This window comes from Prionailurus bengalensis, chromosome B1, assembly GCF_016509475.1.
Source record: "Prionailurus bengalensis isolate Pbe53 chromosome B1, Fcat_Pben_1.1_paternal_pri, whole genome shotgun sequence".
Classification (NCBI taxonomy): domain Eukaryota; kingdom Metazoa; phylum Chordata; class Mammalia; order Carnivora; family Felidae; genus Prionailurus; species Prionailurus bengalensis.
Genome location: NC_057344.1, coordinates 108940293 through 108961705, shown reverse-complemented (window position 1 = coordinate 108961705; position 21413 = coordinate 108940293).

Genomic DNA, 21413 nt, shown 5'->3' with positions numbered 1-21413 from the left:
TTTTTCATAGTATTATCTATTTTGTTAGCTGGTAATAATTGTTCAAAATATTTGCTCCTATTTCCTACCAGTTTCCTCTTTATACAACCATTCCCTGGAGGAATGACTTTCCATATATATTATAATGGATATAGAAATGCTAACTTACCTTATCTTCCATTATATTATATTAATTATACGATATGATATGATATATATTTCCTGGCCTAGTTGACAACAGGGTTGGCCTTGTGATCTACTTTGGTCAGTTGAAGAAGAAAATATATAATGTGTGACAAACAATTTTAAGAGCTAGCAGGAGATCACAACACTTTTTAATTCCATAGCTATAAAACTAGCAAGTTCCGGAACAAAAGGGTTTAGAATTAATAAACATAGTTTACTATGAGGAATTTAACCAAAACAATAATGATTCTTTGCTGTAGCAAGCTAGTGAGATTTAATATTATTTGTTATTACAACATAACTCAATTTCAGTTGACTAATATCTGCTTTGTCTATAGTTAAGCTACCTTTTTTTGTTTCTTCTAGCTTGCTCATATTTTATTAAACATCAGAAATTCAGCTGTTTAATTATTATCTTAGAAAACTGATTTTGCTTTTTCAGACTTCTATTTTATCTTTGTTTATCACTGATAATAGAAAGTACCTTTACTTTATCATCACTTTCTTTGGGTTTATTCTAGCATTCTTTAAAACCACTTAAATAGATCATTAGCTTATTTAGCTTTAACATCTCTGTTCTCTAATATATAGTTTTTAAGCTATAAATTCCCCTTCTTACTACTATTTTACTTGAACTTACAAGTTTCAATGTATAGCTTTGTTTTGTTTTAATGTCTTTTTGAAACTAGAGGTAGTTACAAATATGTTTTTAAAATTCAAAGTGGAAAGTTGTTTTCTTTGCTTATATTGTCATTATTGACTTCTAATTTAATTGTATTGCAAGTAGAGTAAGTGTTCTGTGTGATAATGATTTTTGAACTTTTACAGACTGGTTTTAGTGCCAAGTTTGGAGTGAGTTTTTATAAATGGCCCATGTGTGCTACAACGTTGTTTTTTCTCATCGTTAGGTGCAAGGTTCTTTATGTCCAACAAATCATAATTACTCATTTCCTTACCAGGTGTTTCTTACTTTCCTAGTTTTTTTATCTTCATTTTTCATTAATTGAAAAGATCCTGTTAAAATTTTCTATTAAATGGTGAATTTGTCCATTTCTCCCTGTTTTGCATATTATTATGTATATCATAAGACTATTTTACTAAGAAATACAAGTTTAAATAGTTCTATTTTCTTGATGAGGTGAATCTTTAATCATTATGTGCTTAAAGCTACTTTTTCTTGATGTTATGTTATATAACATTAGCAGTGTTAATATCAACTTTACTGTTGTTAGTATTTTCCTATATGTGTTCTTTCATTTTTTTTTCTTCCAGTGTTTTCTTTTCCTTATTTTAGGAACATCCCATAAATATCAAACCCCTAATTTTAAAATTCCAATTTGAAAACCTTTTTCTTTTTTATGAAAATTTATCTAAGATTATTTGTCCATTGAAATCCACTTTGGCATTTTGCCACTGTTCCGTTTCACTATGTTTCCATTGACTTTCTAGCCTTGACAAAAAAATTTAGGTTTGTGTTTTACATTTATACTTTTCATTCTGTTCTTTGTATTCTATGTCTTTCTATTTCTTTGGAAACAGAACTTAATATGTCTTTCTTTATGTAGGTTATTATTTGGAAGTTACGTTTACTAAAGTGGAGAATATATATTTTAATACCTTTCTGAAAAATAATAAGGACCTTGGAGCCCTCTACCTTATTTTCATTCCTTATGAAATTTTATGCCTTTTTGGTTTTAAGATTTTTTATCTTTAACTCCCCCAAAATAATAATTATTATTTTTATACAGAGAATGTTTAGTTAGATTTACTTCTGTTTATTAACTTTTTCTCCCTACTGGCATCATTTCCTTCTTCCTGAAGTATATATTTTTAGTACTCCCTTTAATTTAGGTCTATTTTTGGTATACTATAACTTTTCTTTTCTTTTCTTTTCTTTTCTTCCTTTTCTTTTCTATCCATTTCTTTTCTTTTTTAAATGTTATTTATTTTGAGAGATAGCACACATGCAAGTAGGGGAGGAGCAGAGAGAGGAAAGAGAGAATCCCAAGCAGGCTCTGCACTCTCAGTATGAAGCCCCACTGGAGTTCAGTTTCAGAAACCATGAGTTAATGACCTCAGTTGACATCAAGAATTAGACACTTAACTGACTAAGCCACCCAGGTGCCCCTACTATCATTTTTCTTTATTTCAAAGTATTTTATTTCATTCACATTCTTGGTAGGTGTGGGGATTCAGAATTCTAAATTTTTAATACTTTAACCTGTCAGCATTTTAAATATTCTATTTCAATGCCTTTTAACCTTCTTATTTAAAATTAATAAGTCTGCCTAATGATTAATTACTGTTCTTTTAAAGAAATTATCTTTTTCTGGCTTTAAGATACCCTTTTAGATGTTGTATTAAAATTTTTTTGATTCATCTTCTTTGAATTCATGATTTGTATGTATTTCTTTTAATCATTTGATATGTATTGTGTTTCTTGTACCTATGCATTTAGGTCTTTCATCGGTTCTGAATAATTTTATTCTTTATCTCTCAAATACTTTCTTTCAATCAAGTCTCAAGTCTCTACCTAGATATATGTTAGAACTTATTGTCTGTACTCTTAAACCTCTGCTTTTTTTTTTTAAATATCTTTGTCTAGTTCTGCTTTGAGTGAATTCATCAGAATTTTCTTTCAATTGAATTGTCCTCTTTCAGCTATATCTACTTTGCTCTTTAATCCATATTTTGAGTGTTTTTTCAATAGTTACATATATTTACTTAAAAACCTTCTATTTGTCTCTTTTTCAAATAGGCCTATTGATTACTCATTTTTGTAATCTGATTTTTTGTACTTTAAGCATCTACTTATAGGAATATATATACATACACATTTAGAAAACTTTACTATCCAAAGTATTGAGTAGTCTAAATATGTTTTTTGTTGGCCTAATTCTCATCATGACATTTTGCTTGATTGTATGTGAGCTGATTCTTGATATTGAGCCCAACAAATCTCAAACTCTGGGAAATCTGGAGGCCTAAGTTGATGAGACTCTCTCTTCCTCAGGAGATTTGCTCTTGCTTCTTTGTGAGGTCCTATGTGATGTTTGATATATAGCTCCTCTACTTGCTGCCAGCAGCATCTTTAGAGCAGCCCTCCCTTTTATATGTACTTATTGCCCAATATTCTCCGACCACTTCTTATTGGACCCGTGGAGATTTCTCTTCTTTCCTGTGAGCCTAAAAATACAAGGACCATTTTGTGCATAATTTGTAGCACAAGGGTCGCTTTGAGTATCTAGCCTCAAGTGTTATATTTTCTACCTTCAAAATTCCCTTTTAGTCAAGGAATTGATACATTGAAGTTTTGCAAACTGCTTAAATTCACCTATATACTGTTAAAGTTAATTGAAATTTTAGTTAGTGGATACTTATGTATATATTTTCATCAATAAAGTTATATGGCCAGTTTAGTAATTGAGCTATCATGTTAGTATGGGTAGGGGTAAAAACTTAAGAATTCCAGTTCTTTTTTCACAACTATATTATATTATACAATTGAAATTCTGAGCCCATGAAATTAAGAACTTTCTTTTCTTTTACTTAGTAAATAAAGCTGATTTGAATTGAATATATTTGTTTTAATGAAATAAACTACTGAATTAATAGCTAATGCCTTGGAGAATATTTATACAATAAAGAAATCTGCCATCATAAATCACTTTGGTTAAATAGTGCGTAGATAAAGTTTATGGTTTCATTTCTATTTATATTTTTTTATCAAATTCATGTCTTATGGAATATAAGTATGATTTCAGTGATGCCTTAAGATGTAATATTGTATACATTAACTTCTACATCCAAAAGATTAAAACTAATTTGATATTTTACAGTGTTTTACAGTCTATTTAAAATCAGATACAAAATGTACACTTGATCACATAGAATTGAGAGCTGCCCCTGCCATTCAAGACCAAACAAAAGCTACATTTATTAATACATTAATAGTCAATTAGTTTTGACTATTAATGAGAACACTCTGCATCCTACAACTATATATTTCAGTGAATCCTGATCCTACAATGATATCATAAAAATGACAATTATTTATTACTTTCTGTAACTCTTAGCTCCTGTCAAAGTATTGGATTAGGACTCATAATATTTCATTCTTAATCTCTGTAATAAGATGAGAATTTCTACCAAAGGGTCCCCAGAGTAAAGCTATATAGATAAATGATGTTTCTATCCAAGAAATTAAGCCTACAATGAATCTACTTGATTTTTAAAAGTATAATCTTTATCTTAGGCTTTAATATATCTTTATAGTTTTAAGAATAAAACTATTTTTTGTCTTTGAAAATTATGTGCAACCCAAGCAGGAATAAGAAACATACCATCTCTTGAATTTAAAAGGAAAAGACTCCCCCTGCCCCCGCATCAACAACAATGTGCTGGGCAATGTACCATGTATGTTACCTACATTAGGGTATTTAATGTCATTAAACAACTGTAGGAGGTAATTAGTAGTTATTATGGCCAGTTTACAGAGGAAAGAGATATGGCAAATTGACTCTCTTAATACCTCTTTATCACTTTATTTTAGCTTGAATTACTATAAATGAAAGGCTGAAAATGTGAAGTATAAATTATAAAGATTTCCTTGCAGTTAGACTTTGTATGTAACACAGCTTATACCAAATACACATAACCATGTGAAACCTGGAAGTTAAAAGTGGCAGCTGCATGGCTCTCTTGAAACTGTTAAGCAAGATATTTAAATTTTCTTCTTTGAAAGCTCTGTTACAATGGCTCTAGTGTCTACATAGTCACTAGATTGAATGTTGCCAAGCTAGCCACAATGGCTAGCTCCCTTACCAAGCCAGCTTCACAGTGTGTCTTCAAGGGCTTTCCTGATAGGCCAAACTAAGCTCTCCAGTTCCTGAACACTTCTTTATGTCACTTAAAACCCTATCATAAGTTGCTTTCTTCTTAAATCTTTTTTCTTTTTCTTAAATCTTGAATGGATTATGTTTTCTGCAACTATACTCTGGTCTGTAAATCTGAGAAGGAAACCGAGACCAAAAAACTTGATGAAGTAACAACATACAATAAAGCTAGTTAATTATAGAGCCAGAATTTGAATCCAGTTGGTGTGGAGCCAGTGCCCAAAATGTTCACTTATACAGCTTTTGCCAGTAAATCAAGTATTTGACAGGCAGACACGTGACATGATATTAGAAAGGGGAAACTTAATGGGAATTTGAATTAAATTTGTACTACAATGAAATGCAAAAATCATATCAATTATTCCCAGGAATATGAAAACATATGAAATGCTTTCCAAAAGAATGAATGAGTAAACTTAATCCTATTTGAAATTAGTGGTGCCTGATATATAGTTGTTTGACTTACTCTAGTTTATCATGAATTAGCATATTGATTAAAACAATGATAAACTATTCAAATAATTGCTTAAAAACAATCCAAAAAACAAAAAACAAAAAACACGAAAGCAAGAGTAAAGGAACAAAATGCAAAGTGGGTAATATGAAAATAAATTTTCTTAAGTAGTAAACATGAATCTAAACATATCAATAAATGTATTGTGTTAATGGAGTAAACATTCTAATGAAAAGTCAGATATTGTTGGCATATAAAAAAGTAAGACTCAGTTATAAGCTCAGCTCTCTACAAAATATGCACTTTAAGTGGAAACCTTCAGATAGTTTGAATGTAAATAGATGGGAACATAATTTGCCATAAACATGGAAAGCATGAAAAGGCAGGCATGGCTCTATTAATATGATATAGATGTCAAGAGAAAAGTTATTACCAGATTAAGAGGAACACTTCATTATAATGAGAGAGTTAATTCTTTAGGGAGACAAACAATTATAACATAAGTTTTCCTACTAATAGACCTTAAAATTACAAGAAACAAAAATTAGCATAATTAAAGGGAACAATAGCCATTCAAAAATCATGTTAAAAAAATTAACATCTCAACAATTGAGAGAAAAATTAGACAATAGGATATAAATAAATATATTTTTCCATAAATTATAAATTTATTTATAAATTATAAATATAAATAAAGCAATAATAAATACATAGATAACCTGGACAACATTATCAACTACCTTGACCTAATTGATAATTATAGAACCATACAAATACAAAATGGACATTCTCTACAAATGCTTGGCCATAAAGTAAATCTCAATAAATTTAAAATGATTGGAGTACCATCTGGTATCAAAATAAATTTAAAAAGAAAACAGTAACTGTTTTCTCACCCTAGGTGCCTTCTTTTGTGAAATTTGTATTTAAGGCACGAATCCCTAAAGTCTTTACCAGTGTGTAAGTTTGACTAAGAAAAATAATGTCAGTGTTTCCTTCTTAATTCAAAACAAATACAGAACCTTGGTTCTTAACTCACAGTTTTAAATTCTGATTGGAGAGTAATAAGTCATATTACATTATAGAATAGAAAAATGTTTGTGTTGGTATTTAACCTTCAGTGAAGAAAATGTATTTCTCTTAGAAAAATTCAGAAATTTCAAAACTTTTACTTAAATAATTGAAAAAAGCTCAGTAGTTTGTGAGGGGAAAATTTCCTAGTTTTTATTTTGAAAAAGTTATAGATACTAGGAAATTGCAACAATAGTACAAAGAGATCTTATGTACATGTACCCTCACAATTTCCCTCACTGGTTACATCTGACATAACCATAGTACGTCAAAACCAGGAAATTGTCATTGGTACATATGTGTGTATAGTTCTGTGCAATTTTATCACATGTCTATATAAATATTCAGAAGAGCTATATATTAGCAGACACAGAACTATTCCATTACCACAAAGATCTTTTGTGCTAATCCTTTATAGTCACACTCATCATACCTAGCCCTTCACAATTACGAATGTGGTTTCCATCCCTAGACAGTATGTGAACTTTGCAGATTGGTCTTAAGTGAACAAACTGAGCATTGTAACTTTGAGGTCTATATAAACTGTATGTTTTAATAAGTTTGATCCTTTTTATTTCTAAGTAGTATTCCAAGGTCAGAGTTCTCTCTAGTCTCTTTTATTAATTTCATGCATCAATCCCTTTGATAATACCATAGTCTTGCTTACTGTAGCTATGTAATAAGTCTTGAAATTAGATTTAATGATTACTTCTGCTTTATTCTTTTAAAAAATTGTTTAGCTATTTTAGTTCCTTTGTGTTTCATATAAATTTAGAGTAAACTTGCTAGTATATGCAAATACACTGAAATTTTTATTGAAATTGTGTTAAAATATGTCATTTAGGGGAGAAGTATCTACTATATTAAGTCTTCCATTTCATTTAAGTTGTCAAATTTATATATATAGAATTATTTTATAGTATTACCTTATGTTTCTTTTGACGTTTTCAGGATATGTAAAGACTTCCTTATTTCATTATTGTATCTTAGCATGAATTTCTTTTTGTTTATCTCGCTTTGGATTCCTTCAGCTTCTTTAACCTGTAGGTTTATGTCTTTTGCCAAATTTGGTAAATAGTCATTTTTACTTCAAATCCTTTCTGAGCCTCATATTCTTAATCGTTTTCCTTCTGGGGCTTTGTTGTTACAAATGTTAGAGCTTTTGTTATATATAGTCTCACAGGTCCTGAAGCCCTACTCATTTATTCTCAGATTTCTGTCTTTGTGTTGTTAATATTGTATAATTGCTACTGTTCTGCTTTCAAGTGTAATGATTCTTTCCTCTGTAATCTTCATCCTACTGTTGAGCCTTTCCTGTGAATTTTTTTTTGGGGGGGAGGTGGAGGCATTGTAGTTTTTACTTCTAGGTTTCTACTTGGCTCTTTCTTAGATCTTTTTCCTTTTGCTGAAATATTCTATTTAATTGTGGGGACTTTATTTTTTTAATATAAGTGTATTCAAAATGGCCTGGTGGATTATTTTTAAGATGGCCGGTTTAATGTCCAACATTTCTGTCACCTGATTGTTATTTATTATCTTTAATCATTCAAGACAAGGTTTCCTGATTCTTGTTAAGATGAGTGCTTTTCATTGTGCATGGGTGGCTTAGTTGATTGAGCATCTTATTCTTGGTTTTGGCTCAGGTCATGATCCCAGGACCCTAGGATCTAGCTCCTGTGTTGAGCGTAGTGCTAAGTGTGGAGCCTCCTTGGGATTCCCTCTCTCTCTTCTTCTGCCCCTCTCCCTAACTGGCATGCCCTCTCTCTCAAAAACAAACAAACAAGCAAAAAAACAAAACAAAAACAAAAACCAAAAACAACCCAAGTGCTTTTCAATCATACACTGAATATTTGAGGTACTTTATTGTGAGGCTCTGGATCTTATTTAAATCTTCTGTTTCAGTAAGTCTTTACTGGCACTACTCTGATAGGGTAAAGAAGATGGTGCTTCATCACTACTTTGTGGGAATAAAAGTCAAAGTTTCCCACTCAGCTTCTGTTGGCATTTCAGGAGGAAATTGGTAGGAAGTCTCAATACTGATGGGTGGGATTGAACTTCAAACTCTCCGCTATTCTCCATTCATACCATCCTGGCTTGGAGAAGAAGGACACCTTGTTCCTGCTTCCATATGGCCGCCATCAGCACTGTGTGGGGTAGCCTCTTTCCTGCCTGATGGAATTGAAGTCTCAGGTATCCAGCTGGGTTTTTCTGACTTTTATCATCACCTCAGTAGGGACCTTTGCTGAAAGGCTTCAGCTGACTTCATTGAAGGTGAGTGAGGTCACTCTTTTCTCTAAGATATGTGGTTGAAGTAGGATGATAATTTAAAAGATTTTTGTCTTGCTAATTTACCTTTCCCTGGTCCTTTTCTATAGAGAGAAGAATTTTCTTTAGCTCTTTAAATTTTATACTTAATTAAAAAATTTGTGGTGGCAAGACCACTTAACATGAAATCTGCCCTCTTTTTTTTTTTTTTTTTTTTTTTTTGAGAGAAGAAGGGAGGGAGGTTGGGAGGAGGGAAGGCAGAGAGGGAAGGAGAGAGAGAATCAGAGAATCGTAAGCAGGCTCCATTCTCAATGTGGATCCCAATGTGGGGCCCAGTCTCATGATTCTGAAATTATAACCTGAGCTGAAATCAAGAGTTGGACACATTAACTGATTGAGCCACCCAGGTCCCCCTCTTTTTTTTTTAATCTGTCCTCTTAACAAAATTTTAAGTGTGCAATATAGTTACAATGCCAGTGTAGATCTCTAGAACTTACTCATCTTGTTTAACTCAAAGTTTATGCCCATTACCAATTCCCCATCCCCGCCTCTCCTGCCCCACTCCTGGCAACCACTATACCACTGTCTGTTTTATGTGTTTGACTATTTTAGACAACTCATAAGTGAAATGATGAAATGTTTGCCTTTCTGTGACAAGTTTATTTCACTTGGAATAGTGTATTCCAGATACATGCATGTTGTTGCATATTGCAAAATTTGTCTCTTTTGAAGGCAGAATGATATTTATATAAATATAAATATCATTTTATTTATCCATTCATCAGTCAGTGAACATTTAGGTTATTTACACATCTTGGCTCTAGTGAATAGTGCTGCAGTGGACTTGGGAATGTAAATCTCTCTTCAAAATCCTGATTTCAGTTTTTTTGGATAAATACCCAGAAGTAGAATTACTAGATAAGCTGCAATGGAAACAATATGAAGGTTCCTTTAAAAAATGAATAGAGAGCCTTTTCTTGAATTATTATTTTTTTTCTGGGATTTTTCAGGATATTGGCTTCTCTAGCATCAAGTCTGGGCTTATCAGGTAAAAAGAAAACTGAGAAGACTTACAACCATGTTGCTCCTCAATGCTGAGTTCCCTAGCTAGTCTTCTTTCTTCTTGCCTCCTTTTAAAGCCTTCTTATGTTTTCTTTATATATAACATTTAGGGTTAGTATCTGTAGGATACTGGAGGAATAGAGAGAAATGCATCTAGTTCATCTTGTCCCAGAATCAAAATCCTTGTAGTACCCTCTAAACTGGTATCTGTGTTTTCTTTTCTTGCTTTTCCTAAGAGAAAGAAACTTAAATTCATTAAGGAATGAGAACAAGCTACAGGGAAATCAATAAAGGAAGTAGGATAGAACAATATAATTAATTGTTCTAACAAAAATATATTTATATTTTTATTTTATAAACATATCTATATTTTATACTCTCCCTTTGAAGGTTTGATCTACCTTTGCCTCTTTAGGCTTTATAGCAGTGTCTAATCATTACCTTCTTTTATTTAATTGTCTTTGTTTCTAGAGTATACTTCTAAAGATTTTTATTTATTTATTTATTTTTTTGTTTTTCTAATCTTCAAATTGTCTCTTCTGCAGTACAGGGAACAGTTTTCTTCAGCTTTTGATTGATTGACGTAGAATTGATTTGGGGCTATTTTAGAATTTTATTTTTTTTCTTCCCTTTCAGACCCTCACCTAAAATGTTTATTATTATATATTTCCAAATCAATGGCACATTACTATCTTCATTGAATGCTTTTCTAGTGAGATGAACAAGTGATATTTCTTCTTACCCATTTAACTTGAGATCTGGGAATAATTTTGGCAGAAGAAAACAAAACTCTCATATTAAATCTCTGTTTCTTAGTTTCCTAATCAGCAGTATAGAAAATTCTGGATGTATACTAAATCACTGGATTATGTAAATAATGATGAAACATTTATAAAGTTATTGTATCTAATGGAGGAAAGAAGTTATGAAAACAAACTCTCATTTTCAGTAACAAAAATAACTGTAATGGTACAATATTTTGGTAATCAATCTTTTAGGGAAGCATGGAAATTCAATAAGAAACCATTTTGTTTGTTTAGAAAGACATTAAAACTATTTATGATCAATACCTGTGATTGTAGAATTCTAGATTATAGCTACAGTTCATTGGCCACCTACAATATAATTTTCATTTGCTATACAATTTAATTCTTACAGAAAACTTTGCAAGTATATATAAACTGTTTTAGTTATGAGACAAATGAAGTTCAGGGAGTTTAAGTAACTTTCCTACTATTGTAGTTAGTAAACACAAGATCCAACTCTGTCTACAATGTAAATCTACATTTTGGTATTTTTATTTGCCACCTTAAAAAGAATATATTATCTATTTTAAGATTATATAATTTAGTGAATAATATTTAAATAGGCAAATGCTATTTCTTCAGTTTTGCCAAATCTTTCTCCTTCCTTCCTCTTTGTCTCTTTTTTTGTGATAGTGATATTTACAATTTATTTTTTAAATGTAGGATGAAGGATAAGTCATGTCCTCATTAACGATGATGTTTCAGGATAGAAGAGTGGATAAGCAAATTTTTCTGAAGTCCTGCTGCTTTCTTTTTTTTTTTTTTCCAAGTTTATTTTGAGAGAGAGTGAGCGAGAGCTAGTGAGAGCTCGCAGTGGGGGAGGGGCAGAGAGAGAGAGAGAGAGAGAAAGAGAGAGAGAGAGAGAGAGAGAGAGAGAGAGAGAATCTGAAGCAGGCTCCAAGCTGTCAGCACAGAGCCTGAGGCAAGGCAGGGCTTGAACTCATGAACTGTGAGATCACTACCTGAGCTGAAATCAAGAGTTGGCCACTTAACTGATTGAGCCTACCGGGAACCCTCCTGCTGCTTTTTTACAGGCAGATTTATGATGATGTGCTGATAGGATTTTTTAATGCCTCAATGGAAATTTATATGAAAGATAGCAGAGTCCTTTTTGGAATGGAGAATGGCAGAACCTGAAATACAGGAGTTTGTGAGCAACATACTCTGCTATTATTGTATTAGCTAAGTATATCATAACTTTCAAAAATATCAGATGTTTATTTCAGATATTTTCAAAGGATATGAGACATGATTCTGTCCTTTGAACAAAACAGAAATTTCACATACTTTTCCCCTAAAGCTCAGACATATGAAAAACTACCTTCTTGTCTACTGCTCATGCTTTTCTGTCTTCTTTCCTGTACTAACCTCTATGGTGAATGGTTTTCCTTCTGTCTAGGTCCTAGGTCTTATTGTGGCTTATTTTTAATCATATTGAGAATTTATGATACACACTTCCAAATTCTAGAGAAGGAAAAAATGTTCAATTTAAATTACATATTTTAAAACTCTGATTTAATGGAAAATTAATTTATTTTTTGCTACAAACACATAATCTTTGAAAGAACTTGAAATGTTTCTTAACTGAAGAGTAGGGTCCAATGATTGAGAAATGTATCAGAGGGGAAAAGAAAGCTGTTTGGTATATAGATCATAATTTTACAACTGAAAATTCCTGTCAAACCCTAAATGAATTTCAATATTATAAGTTGGAGTTTTGTTATGATTCTGTTATTATTAATAGTGATAATTATAGCTAACATTTACCATTTTCTAACTATGTGAATTGAACTAAATGTTTTGCACTAATTCCATTTATTTCTTATATGGTATTAATTGAAAATATTTTCATTATATAGATGACAAAATTGAGGTTTAGCAAACCAAATCTCTCATCAGTTGGAGAGAGACTCAAACTTTGATCTCAGCTGCATTATCTCCAAAACTTACATTTTAGGCCACTGTAGGATACTTCCTCTAAATGATGTTGAGGCCAATAGAGACATACACACATTATAAAGACAAATATTCCTTTTTTACACATTTTTCTTAACTCCATTTTTACTGATTTGCAATTTTCAGATATTATTCATGAACCTTGACTGACCTAAGAATAAAGAAATGCCACTGCTTTCAATTGACAACTGATTTAGTCTCTTGGCATTTTCAATCTGAATTGGAGGAAAGTGTAATTTCTCAAGTTGCTGGTGGAAGTTTCAACATGTATGGGAGGAAAAGAGCAAGTACTTCCATTGGTTATATAAAATTTCAAACAGTGGTATTTATTAAGATATTTTCAGAGCCCTTCTGGGTATCACTACACTATAGCAACAACAAAGAAATGCAAGGACCTATGTTCAAGTATATGGGATAAACTAATTCTTTGTTTAGAAAATATTTTAAGAGTACTTTACCTTCTGCCTCTAACTGCAGCATGGCCCTATACAATTTTAACTACAACATTTATGGCTCTGTTCTGCAAAATACTTTCCCCTGGTGATTCAAATCAACAAATTCTCATAAATATTAAAGCCAATTATTATTTTTTGACAAGTTAATTGACAGAAGAAAATTCATGATTGTTGAAGTATCCTGTTTTTGGTTGTCTTCATGTGTTTTTATGGGAAGATAAAACATATTGTATCAGGTGCCATTAACTGTATATTTTTTCAAATTGGAATACATTTTGGCATCTGTTAACTAAAACAATAGTGACTTGACCTAAGAAAATATACTAGCATGTAATATTGCACCACTAGATATTTCCTTATTTAGAGGTTTAGATTCCAGTTGCATGTTGTTTCAAAAATATTATGGGAAAATCAAAGGAACTTAGAAAAATTTCTATTCATTTTATATATTCAAAGAAATGTTCAGCCATGGGGGATTGTATTAATATTTCACTTGCAGATTCAAGGATTCAGAAAACAGATTCTGCAAGATAAAGTTCTCAAGAACATGTTCAGGGGCACCTGGGTGTCTCAGTTGGTTAGGCATCCAACTTTGTCTCAGGTCATGATCTAATGATTTGTGAGTTTGAGCCCTGCATCAGGCGCTGTGCTAATAGCTCAGAGCCTGGAGCCTCCTTAGGATGTTGTGTCTCCCTATCTCTCTCTGCCCCTCCCCCACTTGTGCTGTCTCTATCTCTCATAAATAAATAAATAAACTCAAAAACTAAAAAAAACATATATATTTTTTAAGAACAGGTTATTCAAAAGCTATTACCATGAAGCTCACATTCTTTCCAGTGCAGATGAAAACATCTGGCAGCTGGTGGTCATGATATCCTGGTATCCATGATTTTGGTAAGGTCAAATACCTGAACTGTACATTGACTGATAAGAGAATGATTTCTCAGGGTGCTGTGGCATTTTTCACTGTTACTCATGAATTGGCTTAGCAGTTTTAGCAAATTTTCCAATGCAAGTAACTAATGTGGTTTTAACACCATTTTCTCAAAGGGTTTTGCGAACATATTTTTATTTTTTATTTATTTGAAGTTTATTTATTTATTTTGAGAGGGAGGAAGGTGGGAGAGAGAGAGAGAGGAAGAGGGAGGGAGGATGGACAGAGAGAGTCAGAAAGAGAATCCAAAGCCTACTCCATAGTGTCAGGGCAGAGCCCTACTCAGGGCTCCATCTCATGAACCATGAGGTCATAACCTGAGCTGAAATTGAGAGTTGGGTGCTTAACCAACTGAACCACCCAGGCACCCCTGAGGCTAATTTATTTTTAAAGGTAAAAAATTATGGCTCCTGCTCCTGGAAATTCAACTATTCATGCCTTTAGAACAATCAGACTTTAGAAGATACCAGTTGATTTCCTTCTATGTTTTCTAAGTACAATGAATATCTGAGGTGTATTCAATGTGTTTTAATTTGTGTCTGTGTCTTTGAACTATAAAACTAGAATTGCTGTTTCTTTTTTTTTTTTTTTTTTCCTTAGAGAGAGGGGGACAGGGAGCACTTGTGTGCATGAGTGGGGTAGGGGCAGAGAGAGAATCCCAAGCAGGCTCTGCACTGTCAGCACAGACCAGATACAGGGTTGAATCTCATGAACCATGAGATCATGACTGAAACAGGGTGATATTGAAAAAAACCCACCAGAAGCATAGAAGCAAGGCAAGATTTTATTCACGGCCAGGCCAAACCTGATCTCCTTATCTTAAGGAGAAAAGTGCAGAGAATGGCCCTGAACAAAGGCAGCAGTGGGCTTATATGGATTTTAGCAAGTCAGAATACATCATTATTTGGTTAACCAATTACAATCGACAGCATTTCATGGTAGCCAGTTATATTGTGACATAAAGATGTTAGTTTTGGCGGGAACCTATAAATTGTGAATGTCTTTGTCCTAAGAGGGTTTAAAATGACCAATCATAGTTAGACACCTGAGATGCTGTAGGGCAGTGAGTACGTGACTTTTTACATGTTGGTCTTGCCTAGGCCAGATCTTGGTGGAGGGGGTGGGGGAGCGTTTTGCATCCTAAGTTATCTGTTTAGTAAGCAGGTGAGGTCACAGAAGTGAGATAGGGCGGTTAGTAATTACTGATAACCCTAATAGGGAACTACATAAGCCTTTTATCTCAACTATTCATGAAAGGTGAGTTTAAGGTGAACTTAAATACAATAAGCTTTCTGATATCTTATAGGTTAACCTATTACAATGACCTGAGCTGAAATCAAGAGTCAGATGCTTAAACCAACTGAACCACCCAGGTGGCCCTGCTTCTTTTGTTTTAAAAGGGAGAAATTAATATATTGACTTCCATTTACTTTACACTTCTTTCTCTGTCTCTCTCTGTCTCTCTCTTGATTAATGGATATAGATGTAGATAATCATATTTTTATGTATACATATATGCAAAAGAAATAAAACTAATGAGTAGAATTGCTTAAAAAAATAAACTCATGAGTGGCATTTCATCTTTCAATGGGCTCAATAAAAATGTTAGGTAAGACTATAAATGCTCTGAAAATTAAAGTTAATCAGCACTAATGGTTACTGTTTGGAGTTCTTGATACTCTTCTTATATAGTGGGTCTTTGTACATTTCAGCCCTTTCTAAATGTATCAGTCATTAAATATAATCTTTGTCCCAGTGCTTAACTTTATGGCCTAGAGATGTTGTAGAGAGAAAATAGGTAATATTTATGATTCTTATTAAACTATGGCACAAGATAACAATAGTTAGGATTTTTAAATATACTATTCCATAATAGCATTCAAATGAATATGTTACTAAAGGGACAATCTCAAAATTTCTTTAGATATTTTTCTGATGAAGTATAAATTGTAAAATTCTATTATTTTGTATCTTTTGTCATCATCTTTTAAAAAATTACAGAGGCCAAGTGAAAAATAATTTTTCTTTAACCATAAAAGTTGAATTAATTTGATTTTTTTTTTTTTTTTTTGAGAGAGAGAGAGAGAAAGAGAGCATGTGGGTGGTGGGGAAGGATGGAGAGGCGGAGAGAGAGAGAGAGAGAGAGAGACAGAGAGAGAGACAGAGAGAATCTTAAGCAGGCTCCATGGAGCCCAATGAGGGGCTCAACCCCGTGACTATGAGATTATCACCTGAGCAGAAACCAGGAGTTGTTGCTCCTCAGTCGTGCCTGACTGAGCCACCCAGGCACCCCTAATTAATTTGTATTTTTAAACCTATTTGTGTAACACATAAGTCTTTGTGAAAAGACATCTCTTTACAAGTTAAAATTACAACAAAATTATGCTAAATAAGGAAAGGTGTTACATATTTAAGGTGTACTTTTTTTTTTAAAGTGAACTTAAAGTTGAAAAAATAAAGTATACACATCATCAGAGTTCATTTCAACAGATGTTCTCAAAATAAACCTCATGTAACCAGCACAGAGACCAAGAAACAAAACAGTATTAACAATATAGAAGTTGTCTCTTGCACAGTTTAGGGCTTCCCTCACAAAGGTGACTACTATCCTGATTTCTATCATGTTAGAATAATTCTGCCCTTGTTGAATCGTGCAGTATATACTCTTTTCTTTCTGGCTTTTCCCACTTCATATTATGTATCTGAGGTTTATATATTCCCTTTATTGTGTAGTATTTCATTGCACGTATATAGCACAATTTGTTTATCCATTTTAATGTGGCTGGACATTTGGTTGATTACAGATTTTGATTCTTATAAATTGTGCTGCTGTGAACATTCTTGTACATATTTTTGCTGAAAATATGGCTGCACATCTGTTTAGAACAAATGTACTCTTGAGTTTGTTTTGTCTCAGCATTATGCTTATGAGATCCATCTACATCAGTTTATAGTAGTAGTTCATTCATTCTACTTACCCAGTAATGTCAGAGCACTGTGTTTTGATATGTGTGTTTTCTTGCTGGTTTTCCTGTGGTTGCAGATTTTTCTGATTTAGGTTGAATTTGCCTAGAATGATGTTTGCCTCAGAGAATGTCTGTTAATAGCCTACTTATTCTTTACCTCTTTATGCCTTCCTGAAACAGCTCCCTTTGTCTGTCAAACACTTGGCAATCAATGCTTAGTGGCCCAGAACAAGGAACTATTCCTGCTTTTATCATGAGAAAACCTGAGAAAATACTATATGCAAAGAATTAAAAAAAAAATTCTCCTAGCATTTTTTAAATTAAGTAGCTATTGACTTTATGGTTATTTTATTTCCTTTTCTTTTTGGAATCCTTTATAATTAAACAAAGTCAATGCCTAATTTACTAAAACCTTTACTTTTTATTACTCTTTTGCTCATAGTGTTTCTAGAAACTTAGAAAGTTATGGGAAAAAACTTGCTTAGACTTGTTCAAAATAAAAGTTTATGTAAAAGTAGGGAAACGATTACTCAGTTACATCTGTCCTATCTGGTGGCTCTGGGCTCCTTGCATGCTGGATGGTTCTTCAGACATTGTTAGCTTTATCTCTATTTTAGTAATTTGCTGTCATTTATATCTTTTATTATCTTGATGTGTAGTTACTGATACTATGTAAAACTGTATCTTTTCTTCTTCACTTAAATACAATTCTATTAAGTAAAATTCTATTTCTCAAGTACTATATATATTTTATTTTAGTTTTTTTATTATTAATATACAATTTCAGCATTCTCTAGAGATTTTTGCCAATAGGGATATTAAAAGTAGGTTTTAATGTACAGTATTTGTAGTATGGGATTCTTAAAAACACGTAACAAGGCAAGCTATCTAAAGTTATCCTCAATAATTTTTCAGAATAGTTTGAAAACGTAAACTATAGCAGTTGCCATATGTTATCTATTTTATCATTTCCCCCCAAATTTTAGAGAGCAATTATTGGTGTGGTATATTGATGTATTTTAATTTTGGGAGGGAAAGCCTCAGAAAGGGCACCTGGGAATAATGCATTAATACTGAACCGTTTTTGAGGATGTTATATGAACTGTCAAAAAAATTGCATCAGAGTTAAACAAGAGAGACTTTATATAGGGAAGAGAGGGTGAACTCAACTCCACTGAAATCAAAGGCGAAAGGATTTTTAAAGGATGGGGTGAGCTAATGCAAACGTACTGGAGTACAATAGGGATGGAAGTTGGTTCATGTGATTAAGCCATCTGTGTTTGCTAATTGGCTCATCAAAGTTAGGGTCCATGGACCCTGTGTTTTTTATCATTACATTTCAAAAAGATGATTTCCAGGTTCTTGAGAAAGACATCTTTAGGTTGTAGAAGATTTACATCTCGTAAGGCACAGGAATAATTTTCAGTGACAAGTTTTCTAAAGTAAATGCTGTAAGAAGAGGGAAATCAGGGACTGTAGTCAGGAGGAAACCTATCTAAAGTTTATTCAAGTTGAGGAGGATGTTAGTATCTTCTTGGTTAATACAAAATATTTGTTTTCATACAGAGTCATATACAGAAATACTTTTGTATTTTTAATCTAGTAATTTCTTTCCCCAAAACAAACTAACTGACCTTGTACTTAGTTTTGGCTTGAAAATGAGCATCGACCTTTATTCTGATTCCTTAGGTAGAGTTATTAAAACAATTAAAGAAATATTTATGATAATTGGGGATAGTTAATATCCAAAGACATTCCCATAATTTTAATACACATATATGCATTCATATGCATAACTTTTTTTAAGAATTCAAAATTTAGTCTTAATACTAACTGCTTTCAATAGCTTATTCTTGAAATGAGTCCAATTATCTGTTAGTTTTTATAAGCTAGACCTGGTAGGTTTAATTTCTTTTGACTATAAATGAAACCCAAAAGCAATGACTCCCTCTGGACCATAGACAATTTCCAAGTTGCTATAATTTAGTATTACCATCAAATAAAAATAATAAAGTATTTCAGCTTCCTTGTGTTATGTGCAATGAATATATTTACTCACTATTAAAACAATCAAGTTTTATCATCAGAGAAGAAAACATGGAAAAGATCTTAAAATTACCTTGCACATGTCAATTGCTCACTGTTCAGAGGTCTGTTGACACTTAGTGGTTTGTACAGGGTTATATAAATTACCACTTCCTGGTTTGCTCTTAGTCATGAGTTTCCTGCCTCCTACATATGCTGTCCTACATAAACACTTTCTCCATCTGCCTGTCAAACTGCTACTTCTAAATTTCACATTGCTATGTGCAATACATGAATGACGTAAAATACAAATTCTATTAAAACTTATTTTGCATAAAGTGGTTTTATACTTTGCATCATAAATACAGAAACATTTGTAAACGATTTCTCCAGAGCTATTCTACTTCTAATAAAATAATTTGTTTTCCTCATTGATAAAATAAGACCACAGACTACCGATTTTTTAAATCAGTTTCTATATCTGAGAATTGCTGCAGTACCTCTCATTCTGAAAGGATTGAAACATTTGCTTTCAAAAATTTGATTGAGTATGAGTATTTTGAAAAAAGATAAATACAGATGAAACTGACTCTCACAAGGCTTTAAGAGCTAGTCATCATTCTTAAAAACAAAACAAAAGAATAAACCTCCTTTGTGGAATTATTTTAAGAATTTTGTTTTTGGAACTATACATTACTTTCTGGTTTCAATATGTCTTTTATAAACATTATTTTATAGACACAGTGAGTCACAGAATTTTAAAAAAGGTTATCTGCCCTTTTCCTTTCATTATTTTGTTCTTAGATTCTGATCCACTTACTAATCTAAAGCAACCATATGAGCCAGAGTTGGCATCACAATGAGAAAACCTTGAGTTGCTTTAAAAAAATTTTTTTTTAAATGTTTATTTTTGAGAGAGAGAGAGCAAGAGGGAGCGCACACAAGCAGAGGAAGGACAGACAGGGAGACAGAGAATCTGAAGCAGGCTTCCCACTGACAGCAGAGAGCCCTATACGAGGCTCCATCTCTTGAATCATGAGATCATGACCTGAGCCAAAGTTGGTTGCTTAACTGACTGTGCCACTCAGGCGCCCCTTTGAGTTGCTTTTTAAGTGTATGGGCTCTATGACACATGAGCAATTTCAGTTTTAAGAGTCTTTCTGTATGTTCTGTGGAAGCTGTGAAAGAAAGAAAGGGAAAACAAGTTAGGATATTGAAATGTTATCAAAGGGGAAATGACTTAAAACACTTTGATGCAAAAAATGTGAGGGTGAATGGCAGTAGAGAGAATGAGACTAAAATTTTTTTTCACGTTTATTACCATAGCTCTTTGTACTTTTCTGTTTCTGCCTTCTAGGATTCTGCTGAGATGTCTACTCAGTTGGATAACAGCTGCATTCTCTTCCTCCTTGCACTGTGATAGACATCTTTTCTCAGTTCTTCCGCTGTTACTTGGAGACATGTGTGACAGAGTTGTGGCCAATGCACTGTTGGAAGTGGTGGATAGCAGTTCCAGGGCTGACTCTTTTTTTTTTTTTTTTTTTGCAGGGGCTAGGTTGGGGCGGGCACTAAAATGAAGATTTATTTAGAATGAGACAAGAAATCACAACTAATTACAAGTTTCAGTACTACCACAACATTGCCAAATCCAGAAAAAGAAACCTCTATGATATTTGGTTTTCCCCTGCATTTTGGGAAAGAATCAGAATCGGCATTCAGAGCTGATTCTTAGACATGTAAAATTTCTCACATACTTTCCCAAATTCTCTTACCTTCCTCATTTGTTGGCAAAATACAGATATCTAGTGGATTTTCCAAGGTTTTTTGAAGCCACATAAGGGAGGAGACTGCTTTTTTAAATAAATTCTTGTGAAATAGAGTCCCCCAAAGTCCAACTGCCATTGAACTCCATGGTGAGTGAGAAATAATCTCTGACTGCGTGAAGTTACTGAGATGTTGGAACTGTTTTTTTTTCTTTTTTTAATAATAATTAATAATGCTTACCATAACTAACACAGACATATTTTGTTTATCAGTTGTCATTTCATACCACTGAGATATGGTAGACATCACTGTAGGACATTTTCCCATTCAAAAAAAAAAAGTGTTTTGCCTATTCTGTGTAACAGAATCTTGACTGTAATGTTCACTTGAAGTTCGCATGATTCACAGATCTCTGTTTAAGCATACTGCAAAAAAATCTTTATCTTAGGACTTAAAAATAGTAACAGGTGTAACAGAAATACGTTTTTGAAATCCAGAATTCATATTATCACATGAAGTTACATACATGTGCACATATGCACATATATACTTATATAATTTAGTATGTAAGTATACATATTTTATTTAACATATA